At 42.5% G+C, this 18,924-nt stretch overlaps 1 non-coding gene across 1 annotated transcript; it reads right to left on the minus strand.

The window, feature by feature from the left end:
• Positions 1–12,681: 12,681 nt before the first annotated feature.
• On the minus strand, positions 12,682–12,742 carry LOC132652568 (U7 small nuclear RNA). The gene has a single exon (XR_009590169.1). It is a non-coding gene; the product is annotated as a U7 small nuclear RNA (small nuclear RNA).
• Positions 12,743–18,924: the final 6,182 nt, after the last annotated feature.

Raw genomic sequence — 18,924 nt, forward strand, 5'->3', positions numbered from 1 at the left:
ACTTTCTTCTCTTCTCTCTCCTCTCTTGTCCTCCCCTTCCATTCTCACTTCCCTTCTCCTCTCTTTCCCTCCTCTCATCTCTCCTTTCCTCTTTTCCCTTCCCTTCTTTTCCCTCCTCCCCTCTTTCCCTCTCCTCCTCTTCTTTCCTCCTCTTCCCTCTCTTCCTCTCCCCTCTCCTCCCCTCCCCTCCCCTCCCCTCCCCTCTCCTCCTCTCCTCTCTTCTCTCTTCTGTTTTCCACTTCTCTTCCTGGTAATGCATGGGAAATTGATCATGAGGTGGTCAGCCTACCAGCTCTGTCAGGTGACTTACACAGGATCATGCGCCAAAATGTGGAGAAGAGAAAGGGAGGAAAAGAGGAAGTCGAGGAAATAAAAGACAGCTGAGGACATTATTTTACAATTTTTAAATGTAAAATTGGTGTTAATGGCACTTGTCCTCTACAAATGTTCAGGGTCCTGAACATTTCAGGCTGTTGATAAACAATAGAGGACAAATCAAATCTTTAGGAGGTTAGGATAATGGTAGGTGCAATCAAGGATTACTTTGTGCTAATGGCGGACCTGATGCTTTGCGTGAGCCACACACATATAAGAGGCTTATGACTGTCTCTCTCTCCCAGTGATGAGGAAGTAAATGAACATACCCTAAAGCAGCGCTTTTCAACCTATGGGTCAAAACCATTTCGATGTTGAATGACCCTTTCACAGGGGTCACCTAAGACCATGGAAAAACACAGATATTTACATTATGATTTGTAACGGTAGCAAAATTCCGGTTATGAAGTAGCAACAAAAATAATTTTGTGGCTGGGGGTCATCACAACATTAGGAGCAGTTTTAAAGGGTCACAGCCTTAGAAAGGTTGAGAACCACCACCCTAAGGTGTGGCTGTTCACAGTCTTACGCTATAAATAGGCAGAGCCAACCGTGAAATGTGGGGCCCTGGCCGACCACTTGCACTGTTTTTGTGTGTTTGTGTTCCTTGCCTGGTCTTTGTTATGAGAATGACATTGGAGGTAGATTGCAAATGTATTACAGTGTTTATTCTAGTTTTGTTTTGTTTTAAATTGAAAGTATAAGACAGGAGTTAAAAAATACAATCTTTCTACCAAGATAATACTATTTTAATGCTTTGGCATATTTCTGTGAGATCTTTTTAGCCCTATTTTACAGGTCAACAATGTAAGGCTTTGGACTGTTAGTATTTTGCCTCGTTAGGTTCAGTGCCACGTTAGGGCTCAAACTTAATTCTCATCATGCCCATCCTTCTGCCCCAGTGAGGTCTGGCGCTGTGTCGTCACCCTTCCTTTCCTCACAGCCTCTGGTATAACGCTCACTGTTTAAAAAGGGAAAGCGCTCTGGTTTGGCAGTGGTGGCTTGTGCCTTCAATTCCAGCACTGGGGAGGCAGAGGCAGGCGAATTTCTGTGAGTTCGAGGGCAGCCTGGTCTACAAAGTGAGTTCTAGGACAGCCAGGGCTACACAGTGAAACCCTGCTTCAGGGTAGGTGGGGTGTTTTGAAGGGAGCACTGAGTGAAGGCTTCTGGGCTTCCAAGTCCAGTTCTTTTGATTTAATGTAGCTAATCACCTTAGACACCAAGGGTGAGGCTACAGAGGCCTCTGAGTCATTAGACAGAGGAGACCATGAAGACAGCATGCCTTGCAATCTTTTCTTTTGCACAGAAAAACAGAGGAAGCTAAGCGGAAAAGAGAGGGCGTCAACAAGCCGCCTATCCTGCACTACTACAAAGACGAGGACGACAACGACGAGGTAGAGGAGGGGGCTGCAGAGCACCCCCAGGAACCGCAGGCTTTCTGGATGGAACTGCTAGTGGGGAAGGCTCAGATGCCAGCTATGGGAGAGGATAACCCAAAGATGAAGAAGTTCCATTACGCCCTGGTAGACGGCTCATCTCTGACCTAATATCCTCCTGAGGTTTTCCAGAGGAAAGGAGGGTGAGGGACTTGGCAGTTGCTGCTGACAGCTGGGGGTTCCCACTGAGCAGGAAAATCAGTCCAGGAAACACTGGGGGAAGAGGCCCGTGCTTTTCCCCTAGCATTTCTACAATTCTTTTCCCCCAAAACATTCACATCCTGTCACACCGGATCAGGGAAAGGAGCCCCAGAACAGAGTGGAGGTGAGCCCGCAATTTCCAAGCCTTCAGTCTTGTTCAGAGAACCATTGATATTTTTGTTGAGCACCCAAGGACCCAAGGGGTTCTGAGAAAATAATTCTGCTTGCTTCATTTTCTTTACAGAGAGGGAACCACATAGAGACTTAGCAAAGAGAGAACAGGGCTTCAAGAGAAGGACTTGGGGAATGGATTCCTACAAACCCAAAATGAGAAAAGGCTCAAGGGCCCATCATAGTCCATCTTGTAGAGGTTAGCGTAGACCAGTTTTGCAGAATGATTCATAGACCTAGTGTTAGCCGTCAGCAGCACTTAGCCTGCATCTGTCTGTAGGTGCTGATGGGGATTCCTGATCTCACTGCTCTTTGCCGGAACACATATCATCATTGGGTGATACTAGGTAACACTCAGCCACATTGGTGTCCAGAGACACTGCCACTATCAGGACCAGTCTGATCGGACTCTGTTAGAATCCACACATCGGTATAAAATGGTGGTTCTGTCTCTCAACCTGTAAGTCGTCACCCCAAAGATTGAGAAACAGATATTCCTGGGGATCAGATATGTACTTTATGATTCATAATAGTAGCAAAATTACAGTTATGAAGTCTCAACAAAAATATTTTTTTGGTTGAGATTCAGCACAACATGAGGAACTGTATTAAAGAGCCGCAGCATTTGAAAGGTTGAGAACCGCTGGGTTGAAAGAATGTGGAGCTGAATGAGAGTGCAGGAATCTGTGGGGAGAATGGAGAACATACATCTGGAAGTCAGGAAGCTTACATGTTGGTCTACCTGCTATCAACATGCTCTGTGATCATGGGAGTCACCCTGTTTAGATGCCCCTCCTCCAGCTGTCTTATTCAAAAATAGCCGATTTTTGTAAAAAATTGCAGAATGAGATATGGTGATATGTGCCTGTAATCCTGGCATTTGGGAGGCTGAGGCAAGAGGACCGTGAGTTTGAGGACAGTTTGGGCTATATAGCTAAACCTTGTCTCAGAAAATTAATAAATGAAAATTTAAAAAATAGAATGTGTCTGAGAAAGACGACATCTTGGCATGGAAGAACTCTTAGCATTCTTGTTCTTTGATCAGTGTTAGTTCCTTAACCTGGATTTCATCTATCCTTCTGGCCGCTTAGCTGTCTGCCGAAGTCCCTCTGATCTTCCTTGGGGTGGCCTGTACACCAACATATTCAGTGACCGGTCAGATCCAGCTGTCCTGGGAACCTTTACACCCTTTGGATGTGGCAGCATTTCTTTTCCTAATAGGTATGTCAGATTCCAGGTAAGCTAGAATTTGTGGGTAAGTAGAGTTGTGGAGAAGAGCTGAGGCTAACAACACCATCTTTTAGGTTGACAATCTGACTGGAAAAGAAGTTAAGGAGGATGAAATATTCGTGCATAAAATAAATATGTATACATGGGTCTATATGTTCAAAGCTTCTTTCTGCATATAGGCTTGCAAATTTACATAGGCTGAATTGCGTGGGTCTCAGTCTAGTGCCATCCATGTGGGGACGCTGTGGCTCTCGGGAGCATAGGGGCCTATGTGAGGTAAGATTCAGGATGGCACAGGCTGGTGGCTGAAGCAGGAGACTATGCTTGGGGGAGCCCTACATCATCTGGGCTTCCTTGAAAACCAGGAAACTGGCTGGAGGGATGGCTCAGTGGTTAAGAGCACTGATTGCTCTTCCAGACCTGGGTTCAATTCCCAGCACACACATGGTAGCTCACAATTGTTTGTAGCTCCTGTTCAGGGGATCCAACACCCTCACATAGACACACATGCAGTCAAACACCAATGTACATGAAATAAAAATAAATAAATTAAAAAAAAAAAAACAGAAAACACTGGCAGACTCCATCCTACTGCTGCAGAAAGTCTCATGTTTCCCTCAACCTTTCCAGTGTTCTTGGGAGTTCCTTTCTAGGCTCTGCCCACTGGCTATGTCATCTGCCATTTTGGAGTCTTATTCTCTGTTTTGTATCTAAAAGTTCTTAGTTTGAGCAAAATGAGGGATTTTCTTTCTTTCTTTCTCTCTCTCTCTCTCTCTCTCTCTCTCTCTCTCTCTCTCTCTCTCTCTCTTCTCCTCCTCCCCCTTTGAGACAGGGACTCTCTACATAGCTCTGACTGTCCTGGAACTCACTCTGTAGACCAGGCTAGCCTATGTCAGAGATCCTCCTGCCTCTGCCTCTGCCTCCTGAGTGCTGGGATTAAACTCAAGTGCCCCTATTCCCAGCACTGCTTCTTTTCTTGATTCCCCTCCCATACTTTATTTTTTATAAAAGTTGTTTTCATACAATATATTTTGATTATGGTTCTCTTCCCCCAACCTGCCCACCCTGTAGGTGTGAGGAATCTAGGTAGACACCAGTTTGACTTCTCCATGTTCAGTGAGCTGTGTAGGTGTTGTCGTCAGCAATAGAGCCTTCCCACCAGTTTGTGGAGAGGAGCAACAAACAGCCTTGGCAGCAGCCCAGGCTGTTTTTCGGGGGGTTCCCATGGGGCCCCTTTGGCCAACAGTTCGATTAGATGTAATCCATTCCTGGAACCAGAAGCTTCATTTGGTGATAAGGGACATCTAGTTGGGGTTCCATTTCCCTCGTTATTTGACTTGTGATACTACTGCATCATCTGCAAGTAAAGATACTTTGACTTCTTCCCTTCCTGTTTGTATCCTCTTGACCTCCTTCAGTTGTCTTAGTGTCTAGCTAAGACTTCAGCTACTGCATTGAGTAGGTATGGAGAGAATGGGATAAACTTGTCTTGTTCCTGGTTTTGGTGGGATTGCTTTGAGTTTCTCTCCATATCAGCTGATGTTGGATATGGGCTTGCTGTACACTGTCTTTATTATGTTGAGATGTATTATCTTAGGGTTACTTTTGCTATGATGAAACACCATGACCAAAGCAACTTTCTTTTGGAAAGAAGAGGGGTTTATTTGGCCTATCCTTTCTCAGTATGTTCTTCATCAAAGAAGTCAGGACAGAAACTCACACAGTGTGGGAACCTGGAGGCAGGGGCTGATGCAGAGCCATGAAGGGACGCTGCTTACTCATGGACTGCTCAGCCTTCTTTCTGACAGAACGCAGGGCCACCAGCTCAGGAGCGTCGCCATCTCTAATGGGCTGGACCCTCCTCCATAAATCACTGCTTAAGAAAATGTCCTACAGGCTGGCCTACAGCCTGATCTTATTCACGTTCCCAATTAATGCTCCTTCCCTTCCAATAACTGTAGCCTGTATTGAACTGACATAAAATTAGCCAGCACATATGTACACTGTATCTCTAGTCTCGCTAGCAGTTTGATCATAAAGGGGTGTAGGATTTCGTCAATGCCTTTTCTGCATCTAACAAAATTGTCATGTGGTTTTCGCCTTTCAGTTCGTTGATATGGTAGATTACATTTATTGCTTTTTGTATGCTGAATTATCCTTGCATTTCTGGCATGGTGCCTACTTGATTATGGTAGATGATCTTTTTGATATGTTCTTGGATTCAGTTTTCAAGTATTTTATTGAGAATTTTTGCATCTATGTTTATAAGAGAAATTGGTTTGTAATTCTCTTCTTTTTTGGGTATTTATGTGGTTTAGTTATCAGGGTATCTGTGGCCTTATAAAACAAATTGGGCAATGTTTCTTCTGTGTCTACTTTGTGGAATAATTTGGGGAATAATGGTGTTAATTATTTTTTGAAAGTCTGGCAGAATTCAGTGCTAAACCCACCTGGCCCTGGGCTTTTTGCTGTTGTTGTTGTTGGGAGACTTTTACAGACTGCTTCTATTTCTCTAAGGGTTATTGGTTTGTTTCAATTGCTTATCTGATCTTGATTTACTTTTATACATGGTATATATCAAGAAAAACATCCATTTCTTTTAGGTTTTTCAGTAGGTACAGTGTAGGTAGGTTTTTAAAGTATGTCCTTATGACTCTCTGATTTCTGCAGTGTCTGTTGCTATGACACCCTTCCTCATTTCTCATTTTGCTATTTTTTTCTCTCCTCCTTTTAGGTAATTTGGGTTTGTCAGTCGTACTGATTTTCTCCAGGAACCAACTGTTTGTTTCATTGATTCTTTGTTGTTATTGTTTCTATTTTATTTATTTCAGCCCTGAGCTTGATTATTTTTTGCCATCTACTCTGTGGGGGGAATTATTTCTTCTTTTTGTTCTAGAGACTTCAAGTGTGCAGTTGGGTTACTAATATCTCTCCTTCTTTCCTTCCTTTTTTCCTTCCTTTTTAATGGGCATCAGTTCACATTATAGATGGTTGTAAGCCACCATGTGGTTGCTGGGAATTAAACTCATGACCTTTGGAAGGGCAGATAGTGCTCTTAACCACTGAGCTATCTCTCCAGCCCCCTTTAATTTTCTTGTATCTGCTAAGACTTGCTTTGTGTCCATGTATGTGGCTAATTTTGAAGAAAGTTTCATGAGGTACTGAGAAGAAGGTATCAAAATTATAGAAGACAGCCAGGCGCGGTGGTGCCTGCCTGTAATCCCAGTACTCTGGGAGGCAGAGGCAGGTGGATCTCTGTGAGTTCGAGGCCAGCCTGGCCTAAAAAGTGAGTCCAGGACAGCCAAGGCTACACAGATAAACCCTGTCTTAAAAACCAAACAAAAAACAAAATCATAGAAGATAATTTCCCTAATCTAAAGAAGGAGATGCCTCTCAAGGTACAAGAAGCATACAGAACACTAAATAGACTGAACCAGAAAAGAAATTCCCCATGATACATAATAATCAGAACAGTAACTGTACAGAACAAACAAAAGAATACTAAAAACTGCGAGGGAAAAAAAAGTAACATTCAAAGGCATACCTATTAGAATAATGCCTGACTTCTTCACAGAGACTCTAAATGTCCGAAGGGCCTGGACAGATGTTCTACAAACTCCAAGAGCCCACAGATACTACCTTACACTACTATATACAGCAATACATTTTATTTCAACCACAGTAAATGAAGAAGGAAAGATGTTCAATGATAAACCCAAATTTAAGTAGCATTTATCTACAAATCCAGCTCTACAGAAGGTGCTAGAAGGAAAATTTCAACCTGAGGAGGTGAACCTTTCACTGACAAAAACACAAGGAATAAATAACCTCAGACAAGCTCCCCAAAGAGGGGAGAAAACCCACCACCTAATGGGGACCAACAATCACTGCTCGTTGGTGTCTCCCAGCTCAATAGTCTCTGTTCTCTAATAAAGGGACCAAAGCTGAGGGATTAGATTTGAAAACAGGTTCCATCCAGGAAACACACCTTAACATCAAAGATAGATATCACCTCAGCGTAAAAGGATGAAAAAAGATATTCTAATCAATGGATCCTCCTCTCTCCCAAGTAAAACAAGCCAGTGTAGCCATTTAAATACCTGACAAAATAGACTTCAAACTAAAACTAATCTGAAGAGATAAGAGAATGACACTATATACTCATCAAAGTAAAAATCCACCAAGAGAACACAATTCTAAACATTTATGAACACACAAGGACACCCAAGTTATAAAAGAAAAACTGCTATAGCTTGATACAGAAAATATGGTACTTTTACACAATGGAATACTACTCAGCAATTAAAAATGAGGAAATCATGAAATTTGCAGGCAAATGGTGGGACCTAGAAACAATCATCCTGAGTGAGGTATCCCAAAAGCAGAAAGACACACATGGTATATACTCACTTATATAGGCCTATAAGATATGATAAATATACTTAAATCTATCCACCTAAAGAAGATAAACAAGAAAGAGGACCCAGGGTACAATGATCAATCCTCACTTAGAAAGACAAATGGGATGGACATCGGATATAGGAGAAAACAAGTAACAGGACAGGAGCCTACCACAGAGGGCCTCTGAAAGACTCTACCTAGCAGTGTATTAAAGCAGACATTAAGACTCATAACCAAACCTCCGGCAGAATGCAGGGAATCAAAAAAAAGGGGGGGGGGAGTTAATATGACATGGAGAGGACAGGAGTTCCACAAGGACCAAATATGTCTAGGCACAGGGGGTTTTTATGAGACTGTTTCTCTAAACAAGGACCATGTATGGATGCAACCTAGAGCCCCTACTCAGATGTAGCCCTTGGTAGCTCAGTATCCAAGTGGGTACCCTAATAAGGGGAACAGGGACTGTTTCTGACATGAACTCTATGGCAGGCTCTTTGACCTCACTCCCCCACCCCCCCCCACCCCCACCCCCAGAGAGGAGCAGCCTTGCTAGGCCACAGAGGAGGACTTTGCAGCTAGTCCTGAAGACACCTGATAAACCAGTATCATATGTAAGGGGAGGAGGTTCTCCCTTATCAGTGGACTTGGAAAGGGGCAGGGAGGAGATGAGGGGGGAGGGTGGGATTGGGAGGGAAAGAGGGAGTGGGATACATCAGAGATACAAAGTTAACAAACTGTAACTATATTAAAAAAATAAAAATTAAAAAAAAACTGCTATAGCTTCGATCATGTATTGGCCCTCACACCCTGATAGTGGGAGACTTTAATGCCCCATTCTCCCCAATAGACAGGTCACCTAGACAAAAATTAAGCAGAGAACTATGTCACTGGAGCTCAGTGACACCATAAACCAAATTAACCTAACATATTTACAAAAGATTTCACCCAAACACAAAAGAATATACCTTCTTCCCTACAGCTCATGGAACGTTCTCTTTTCTTGATTTTCATACCTAAAAACATTCTCCTTTGGCCTTTGGGAAGGTAGTTAAGTTCTTGAAAGAAAAAGTTGCCTGTACAACTTTGTACATGTTTGTATGTATTAATTGAAATTTTTGCCAGGGCACCTACTAGCGTGGGCATGTGCAGGCACCAGGAGTACCAGTTACACTTTGGTGGAAGCACTGAAATACATACTCTAGGACAAGAGTGTTATAGAGGAAAGTGAGTCAGGACAGGGAGAAGCACAAGGTGTAAATGAAAGTTTCTGCTGTTGTGTATGAGATGTCTCTTTGGTAAGAGGCCATATGAGTGGAAACATCTAGAAGCTACTGTCTGGCCATCTACTGTTAGGGAAGTGATCCCCAGCCTGTCTGTTGTGACCCACTTTGGGTGGGGTCGCATATCAGATACCTGCCTATTAAATATTCACATTATGAGTCATAACAGTAATGACATTATAGTTATGGAGTAGCAATGGAAATAATTTTTTTTTTGGTTAGGGGTCATCACAACATGAGGAACTGAATTAAAGGGTCACATCATTGGGAAGGTTGAGAGCCACTACTGATGGCCGGTTCTAGGCAATAGGAAACCAGAATAGAGGTCTTCCGATAAGTGGATATTCCCCAAAGCCAAGCAGAGCTATGATCTGTAGGTATTTCTCTCTGCAAATGTCTCTGGTCTCTCCAGCTCCACACACTCCCTGCCTTTGGCCCTGGCATGACTATCCATGGAAATCCCTCAGAGTTGAGAAATTGCTCCTGACATGGCTTGTTATTTCACAGTTCAAACCTTTGAAGACAGTTTTATTTGTTGATCTCACGGTTTGTGAGTGATTTATAGAATAGAAATGCAAACATCTTCTATAGACAATAAAAGAGTCTGTCCTATTCTACCTCAAAAGCTAAGAATTTGTGCTCTCCAGTCTCACGATGCTTTGCCGAAGCCATAAATAATGCATAAGATCTAAGTGAGGGGGGAATAAGTCACGGGCAAAGACTAAATACAGAGATGAGAGCACGTTGAAGGCCCCCCTCACTGCTGTGTAGCATGGCCCTTCTGGGTGGTAAGAATGGGAACGATAGTACTGCTGCTTGGAACATGTGTGTGTGTAAACAGAGATAAAATACATTGCCTTATATGTGGGTTAAAGTGTAGGACCCACAGTCTACACTCAGCATTTCCAGTCGGGTGACAGAGTATGCAGGCATCAGTGACATTTTTCACCCTTGGGTTTCTATGAAACCAAATCAAGAACCTTGAGTACACTAGGCAAACACTCCATCACTGAGCCATGTCCCAACACTCTCTTTACTTTCTTGTTGTTGTTGTTATTATTATTGGTGTACAGAGGTCACGGTTCATGTGTGGAGATGAAAGGACAAGTCTGTGGAGTTTGTTCTCTCCTTCCCTCTTTACATGGGTTCTGGGGATCAAGTTCACGTTGCCAGATGGCATAGCAAGCGCCTTTATCCCTGAATCTTCCTACTGGCCCTGCTCTTTTTCCTTTTTGTTTTTGAGGTAGGTCCTCACTAAACCCACAATCTGACTTTGAGCTCACTCTGCAGCTTAAACAGGCCTTAAATTTGTGAATCCCCTGCTTCATCCTCCTGAGTAGGTGGGGATTACAGGTCTGTGCTACTAGACCTGTCTTAGTTTTTTAATAATGAGAAAAAAAAACCCTAAGTATTATTTTAAAACTCCATTGTACCAACCCAATAATATGATTCTGAGACTTAAGAAGACAGATTACAATAGAAGCTTTAGTATGTTCTAAGATAGGAAAAGACAGAACAGTAGCTCATGCGGGCGATGTGTCTAGGGCCCAGCCTATGGGCGTGGTTTTATGGGTATGAAGTGCTCTCCAAGCTCATCAAGTTGTATATAGCAATTACATACCTTTTTAAAAATGTTAGTCATACCTCAATAAAGCAGTTAATAAAAAAGACAAAAGCTGGGATTGGTGGGGCAGGCTTGTAATCCTCCAGGAGACTAAGACAAGAGACCACCAAGTTCAAAGCCAGGTTAAGCTATACAGGGAGACACTGCCTCAAAAAAAAAAGTGAGAACTAGATGGTGTATAGATAGACAGATGGATAATAGATGTTAGATAGATGATAGATAGATAGATAGATGATAGATAGATAGATAGATAGATAGATAGATAGATGGATGGATGATAGATGGTAGATAGACAATGGATGGATGGATGACAGATTATGGATGGATAGATAGATAGGTGATAGATAGGATAGATAGATGGATAGACAAATAGGATAGATAGATATCTGGGTCTGGAGCTGAGTGGGTAGGTAGAGAACACTTTGAAAGATCTCTGAAGCATTGATTCCAAGAGGCAGAGTTATGTGGAGTAGAAAGATTTGAGAATCCCCAAGCCCAGTGGAGACACCAAGGCTGCGATTGTGCATGCCTGACAATGTACAGGTTGGTACAGGACTGGCAGAAACTCTCTCACAGGGGCCATGAGAACTGGTGTTTAAAATGTGTTTACAGTTCTAGGAAAGGTGCCAAGGCCTAAAGATGTCTGTGCCAAGCTGGAGCTGGTCCAGTGCTTTAGATGGACTGTGCAGGAGGAAACCTATCCTTTCTCATTCTTGGGAGTTGCTCCTCAGCTCTGCCTGCAGATGAAGTCTGGAAAGCAGTAAGCAGCCCCCTCCACCGGGGAGATGCCAGCAGCCCCGGAGGAGAGGACAGTATATTACTTCCTTAGGACCGCTGTGACAGATTACCATGAATGTAGTGACAACACAGATCAATCCTATAGCTGTAGATATTAGAGGTCTCAAACAGGTCGAGAGTAAAAGCAAGCACAAAGTCACCTTTCTTTAGCATGCTGTAGGGAGAATCTGTCTTCTTGTCTTTCCAAGCTTCTGTGGATAACCTGCACTCCTGGGCTCATGGTCCCTTCCTTTACCTTCAAAGCTAGTATGATAATATCTTAATTCCCAGCTTGTCTTTTGACTGTTAGAATCTGGCTTCTAAACATATTACTGAGTGATGTTTGCTTAGGTTGGTTCATATAGTGCCTGGCCTTGGACCTTATCCTCATGCTATGATTATGACCCATGTTTGATCCTCCTGATTTATATCATGTCCCCCAACCTCATCCAACCCCATTTCCTCCTCATTGCCATATCTCCAAGGCTCAGAAAGAAAGCCTGGTTAACAATGGGATTAAATGTCAGTGAGAGCCGGTCGGTGGTAGCACACTTGGGAGACAGAGGCAGGTGCATCTTTGTGAGTTTGAGGCTGTCCTAATCTACAGAGAGAGAGAGTTCTAGGACAGCCAAGGCTACATGAAGAAACCCTGTCTTGGAAAAAAAAGATGTCAACGAGGGTTAGGATAAGGTAGGATGCAGGCTGGGGAGTCAAGAGGAATGTCAAAATGTGGCAGTCAACGGAAAGCAGGCAGCAGGAGCTACACGTCTCAAGGGTAGTGGTTGTGAATGTCTGCCGCCTTCATTTCCTAGATTATATTGAAAGCCACCATAAATTGGTTGTTCTAAAACAACAGGAATGTGTTGTTCCAGTGCAAGGGCCTGGAAGACAAAGACGGGAGCCCTGGGCTCCATCCCACATGGTTCTTGTTCTTTCCAGTGCCTTTGCCTTTGCTTCCCTCTTCCATTCCCCACCCCCCTTCTGTTTCTCTCTTTTTCTGTGCCCTCTCCTCTTCATCTGAGGACATTATTATTAGATTTAGCACTCACCTTAAACCCAGGATGATTTCATCTTCTCTTTCTTTCTTTCTTTCTTTCTTTCTTTCTTTCTTTCTTTCTTTCTTTCTTTTCTTTTCTTTTCTTTTCTCTCTTTCTTTCTTTCTTTTTTTTTTTTTTTTTTTTTGGTAAGGGGTTTCCAACAAAAGCCAGAACACCTGCTAGACAAACTCTAAAATTGCTGCAACACTTCTGAGATTTTGAACTAATTACATTTGCAAAGGCTCTACTTTACAAACAAGGCCCCGTTCTGAGGCTCAGGGAACTGGAGTTGGAGGGGGGTAGGGCTCAGCTCTCTCTGATCGCTTTGTTTCCCTGTGGAGTGTTATTTTTTCACATACTTCCTCCTGCTGATTTTCCACACACTTGAGGTCAGCCATTGACACAGTTAACCCACCTTCCACGGCAATGTGTAATACAGTGATGCAAATATATAAAAATGCAGCAATGTGGATTTAGGGGAGTATTTTAGGAAGAAGCCAACATCCCAGTTGACCCATAAGGTCACCTGCCAGTGAAGCAAGGCACCCTGGAAGATTGATTTCAGCTCCACATTCATTTCATATAAGCTTCAATCATAATACTTCTTCCCATCGCCTATATTTTAATTTCCTGGCTTCCAGATGATGGTAGGTTTGTCTCTTAAAAAGTCTGGAAGGATGCCGGGTGGTAGTGGTGCACATATTTAATCCCAGCACTCAGGAGGCAGAGGCAGGTGGATCTCTGAGTTTGAAGCCAGCCTGGTCTACTGATCTACGGAACAAGTTTCAGGACAGCTAAGGCTACACAGAAAAAGCCTGTCTCTAAAAACCAAAACAAAGAAGAAAAAAAGAAAAGAAAAAAGTTTGGAAGGAAAGATTAAAAAGCATAATGGGAGTTGATAATCAAGCCATGAAAGGAGCAAGAGATTTTTTTCCCCCTCTCTAGCAAGTTTGTAACTGTGCACTCCTCGGCTTCAGCTAAGTTCAGTACTTCCTGCGTGCTGACTGAGCTTCTGGTGTGGCCCCTTCACACTGCTTCCTTCCCTGCTTGTTTCTGTGAGCCAAGGCACCTGTCGAAATATGTCAGTGGCTCACCAGTGGCAGACCAGACGGGTCAGCGAAAAGCCAAAGGAAATAAAAGCCTAGTGCTTGATTCCTAAGACACCAGAGGGAGATGGATTACTGGGATTGCGGAGAGGCTCCTTGCGTCACACTGAATGCCTTCCCTCAGTGTGAAAGGAAGGGCCCGTCCCAACTTTGATGTTGAGATGAAATGAGGATGACAAGACCTGGAATCATTTCAAGGGCTGAGAAAGCACTTTCAAAAGGTCATTTAGCCTCTCAACAAGACTAGTTTAAAAGTTGGGAAGAAAAGATTGAAAAGCATGATGCAATCCTCTGGCATCTTAATTGAACATCTTATTCCAGGACACTGTAGACAGAATGGAAAAGTAATAATTGCTTCTGCATAGAGCAAGTGTATTTCGCTGTTGGTGGCGGTGGCAGTTTTTTGTTTTGTTGAGAAAGGGTCTCATTGTGTAACAGAGGCTGATCTCAAGCTCCCGGTATAGGCCACGTTGTCTCTGATCTTTGTGCTTCAACTTAAGTGCTAGAATTATTGGCTTGTACCTGGCCAGAATTTCCAAGGAGTCAGGGAGGGGAGTGTGAGGAAATTTAAGTGGAAAAAGCACTCCAGATTTTATTTGATTTTCCCAGGAACACTGGTTTTATCATAATTCTCATTAAGGAGAACTGAGGCTCATGGAAGTATCTTTTCCAAATCCATGTGGAACAGAAGAGTACTGGACGTTTTCAGCCTGTATTCCAGGACTTCCTCCGCTTTGCAACCCTTCATGGGTTGAGGGAAGGAAAGGCCAGAGCTGAGTACAGGCTAGAGGAGTAACTGTGAGTCATGGTACTGGTGATTCTGAGAGTATGAGCCTGGACTTGGAGGCCAGATGACTTAAGTATCTGGCTGTCTTCCAGAGCTGGGAGGCAACTAGGCCATGCATCTCGCAGGCCAGCTCAGGCTCCTTCATGTGGTGGCTGGGTGCAAAGCAGCAAGAATGAAGATGAAGAACCCTAGTGCATAAGTGCTTTTCAAGCTAGTTATTAAACAGGGTAAGTCATGTGGCCATAGCTAGATTTAGAGCATGGAGAAAATGACACACATTCTCTTGAAACACTGTACGACCTTGCCTTTTATTTTTTTCCCAGTCAGCTACAAAAGAAACAGCTGAATTCGAATTATTTAGTGTTTCTTTCTTTTGGGTCTTCTCACCTTTGGTTCTATTCTTATCAGTCATTTACCATTACCTTGAGATGTACAAGTACAGCTGGGCATGGTAGCACACTCCTGTAATCCCAGCACTCAGGAGGGAGAGGCAGGCGGGTCTCTGTGAGTTTGAGGCCAGCCTGGTCTACAAAGTGAATGTAGGCCAGCCAAGGCTACACAGAGAAACCCTATCTTGAAAAAAAAAAAAGAAACAGAAAAAAAAAAAGAGATCTATGAATACATAAAAGATAGATGAATAGGTGGCTATTAGTTTGTCATCTAAGGACATTAAGGAAAACTTGTAAGTATTTGTTATCTTCTCACTCCTGATTCTGGCCCAGATATTGCTATATTCTAATTTTAACTCTGTATCCTATGCTGATCCAGCCTGGGCTAGCCACCACCTCCTTTTATTTCAGATATCAGATCTACCACCTGTAACTATTTCAAAAGCTCAGATGTTTAGGTCTGTTAATGGTGCTGTTGTAATGCCAGGTTCACAGGACCCTCAGAGACCACCAGGAGACAACTCGATGCAATAGCAAGAGAGCTTAATTATGAGAGCGATTGAACTCGGGACCCAAGTCTCACTGACACAGCAGTAGAGTAGTGGGACCCCGAGCTCTGAGTGAACAGGATTTTTAAAGGGAAAGTCTGTGAGCAGAGGGTTTCCATGGCAGCAAGCAGGGGGGCACAAACCTTGGCGTTACAGAATTGGGTGAAATTTAGCAGGGCGGGGTGACTGTTTCTGAGGCATACAATCACAGTGGCTAAGGCATATAATTAATGACTATTTTTCTAAACCATATCTGAAACACTGGGGAGAATTTCCCCACCCGATTCCCATCCAGTTTCCATTGATTATTGCCAGGGAGTTTGTCTCTATTTTCTGTGAAGCATTTATTCTGTATTATTTCCTGGAGGCTGTTAACTTTGTTCTCTGCCAGGTGTACATTCTGTGATATTCCTAGTACCTGAATTCAGCTCCCAGTCAAGATGGCTCTTTATTTTAAAATGGAGTTATACTCAAGCTAACTATACTCAGGCTAACTTAAATGCTTCACGGTCTTCATGTATTTTCTGTCCTATACCAGAATAGCTGAGGCCATGGTCCTCGCTCCTTCCTATGAATCTTTAATGTTCGTTCATACTGCAAACTCTAGCTATAGAGGTTGCTACAGCTCTGAACATTTACTGTTGATCATTTCTCAGTGAAAAAAAAAACATGATGTGGGCACTGATAGTATATTGATGTTATTGATGTTTGTATATATGTATTATTATTACTATATTTAAAAGTTTTACTTATTATTTTGTGTGTGGATGATGGAGGGGTACATGCGCTGTTGTACACAGTGGTGGTCACTTGTATACTCTGTACACTTTGGTGGAGTTGGTTTTCCCTTTCCACCTTTATGTAGGTTTTGAGGATCTAATTCAGTTAATCAGGTTTATAAAACAAGTACTTTTACACTGTTTTTTTTTAAAGAAACAACATCCCAAATGTTCGATTTTTACCAATGAAGACTCAGGAGCCAGATGCTGGGGTGAAAGCCTACAAGCTCAGAGAGGCAGAAAAAGCACCTAACTGATCTTCCTACTTAGCTCATGTTAAAGAAAGAAAAAGCTTTCTCCTTCTCCACACTGTCTTAAATACTCTTCAACTCAATGTCCCTTCTTTCTGTTTATTTATGGTCACTCCTTTTCGACTTTATTTAGCTCTTGGATTAAAGGTGTGTGCTAGAGCTGAACCATACCAAAAGGACTTGTTTACAATAAACAGAAAGCTCTTGGGTTAAAGGAATTTGCTAGGGCTGAGCCACCCCACACAAGAAATAGTTTTTTTTTTTGTTTGTTTGTTTGGTTGGTTGGTTTTTTTTTTTAGTTCACAATCTCAAGGTTCACAATGGTATCAAATACCCTGCAACACTTTTATTTGCCGAGCCTTCTTATCAGACCTAGACCAATGGTTCTTAAGCTGTAGGCTGCAACTCCTTTTGTAGGAGTCACAGGGATCACCCAATACCCCCAGAAAACACAGATATTTACATTATGATTCATAACAGTAGCAAATTACAGTTATGAAGTAGCAATGATATAATTTTTATGATGGGGGGTCACCATAACATAAAAGTGTCACAGTAGTAAGAAGGTTGAGAACCACTGGTCTAGAGAGCTCTTGAATCCATGCCCATATCTCTCTTTCTCTCATTTAGGTCCTAGTCCAAGCTCTCATCTTCTCTCCTGAATCATTTAACCTTCTAAGTCTCTCTTTCAGCATAGTCTTGGTCCCTTACCCACCCATTTGATCATGTCACTTCCTCAATTTGTTGTTAAAATGCTTTGATGTCTCATTGTTCTTGAAGATAGAATTCATGACTTTTTTTAGGATTCCTGTATTTCTGGCCCAAGACTGCTAACCACTCCAGAATCCACTTTAGTTACACTAGGTTTTTTTTTTTTTTTTTTTTTTTTGTTCCCCACACCCACCCTTGAATGCACCATTCCTACATGTTTCTTTGTGGCTTTTTGTTGCATCCATTTGGATGGAGCGAATTCCTGGATCACATGTTCATGTCTGATTCAATCAACTATAGTCAAAGAAGCATGGTCATATGATATGATATCCTAGGCCAACAGAGTTAACTTTTGTTCCTTATAGGTGGGAGTGATGGATGGAAAGGGTCATCCTAAAAGGGTCATCTGGATCAGCTGATTACCCAAGAAGCATTGGGGCAGAAGTAGAGTGGCCATCCTCCAGCAATAGGATAGATGTGTTCTTTTTCTCTTTAAGGGTACAACTTGATGGATTCCATCACCTTAACTAAGTCAATACATCCATGATTTTTTTCCTTGTTTTAAATCGGCCCCATTTCTGTTTGTCATAGGAAATCCATAGCGATGATGTTTAATCAGGATGGAGGCATGTTGATCAGCAAAAATGGATGTCTCATCAGGGAATGGATGTGGCCCTCAAAGGGAAAACTTGAAGATCCAATTGAAATTGGGGTATTATTTACTCTTGTTGAACTCTTGTGTGTGTATGTGTGTTTATATGTGTGAGAGGGCACATTCATGAGTAGGTATGTGTAAATATGAATGTAGATGCCATGAGGAACACCATCCACCTCCTTTGAGATGAGATTTCTCATTGGCCTGCATCTTACAATTAGGATGGATTGGCTGGCCCGTAATGCTCATGGATCCTTCTGTATCTACCTCTCAATGCTGGGATTATAAGCATGTGCTACCATGCCTGATGTTTTCATGTGAGTTCTGTTGTGAACTGAAAGGGGGAGGGGCGGAACAAACTTGACTCCAGGCAGGAAGACTATTACCAAAGGAGAATGTGAGCCTAAAGTTACTATATTAATTTTACAATTAAAAAAGCAAGAAAGAAAAGCTGAGAAATTAAACCTTTGATGCAAATGCCGTCTATTTGAAAGTTAACAAATGATTTAAACCTTGAAAGCACTTGCCAAATGCTTCTAAGTGGCTATTCTGTGACTCTGGTACCAACTTTCTAGGTTCTTATATATGACTGTGTGGTGTTTACAAACTAGACTGGCTGCAATAAAATAGGTCCACCGTGTGTGGTTATTTAAGAGGTACCCTGAAGAGCTAACTTTTAGGGTACCACTTATAGAGAACTATGATGTCTAGGTAGCCACAAGCCACTTTTGATTATTGAACCACGGAATAGTTTGCAAGTATAAAATACACACTAAATTTCCAAGACTTTACAGAAAAAAAGGACATAAGATCGTAAGATAGCTTATTAATATTGTTTTGAGACAGGGTTTCTCAGTGTAGCCTTGGCTGTCCTGGACTTGATTTGTTGACCATGCTAGCCTTGGACTCACAGTGATCTGCCTGCCTCTGCCTTGCAGAGTGCTGGGATTACAGGTGTGTGCTGCCATGCCTGGCTGGCTTTTTAATTTTACTCACCAACCAGCGGAGTGTCTCAGTAGGTAAAGGCTCCCACTGCCTGATGACTTAGAGTTTAAAATGCAGGACCCACATGGTGGAAGGAAAAACAAACTCCTGAAAATTACCTTCTGACCACCACATATGGAGAAGTTTACTATAAAATATATGCTTAATATATGCTCTTAAAG

The sequence above is a fragment of the Meriones unguiculatus genome, chromosome 2, assembly GCF_030254825.1.
Source record: "Meriones unguiculatus strain TT.TT164.6M chromosome 2, Bangor_MerUng_6.1, whole genome shotgun sequence".
NCBI classification, from domain to species: Eukaryota; Metazoa; Chordata; class Mammalia; order Rodentia; family Muridae; genus Meriones; species Meriones unguiculatus.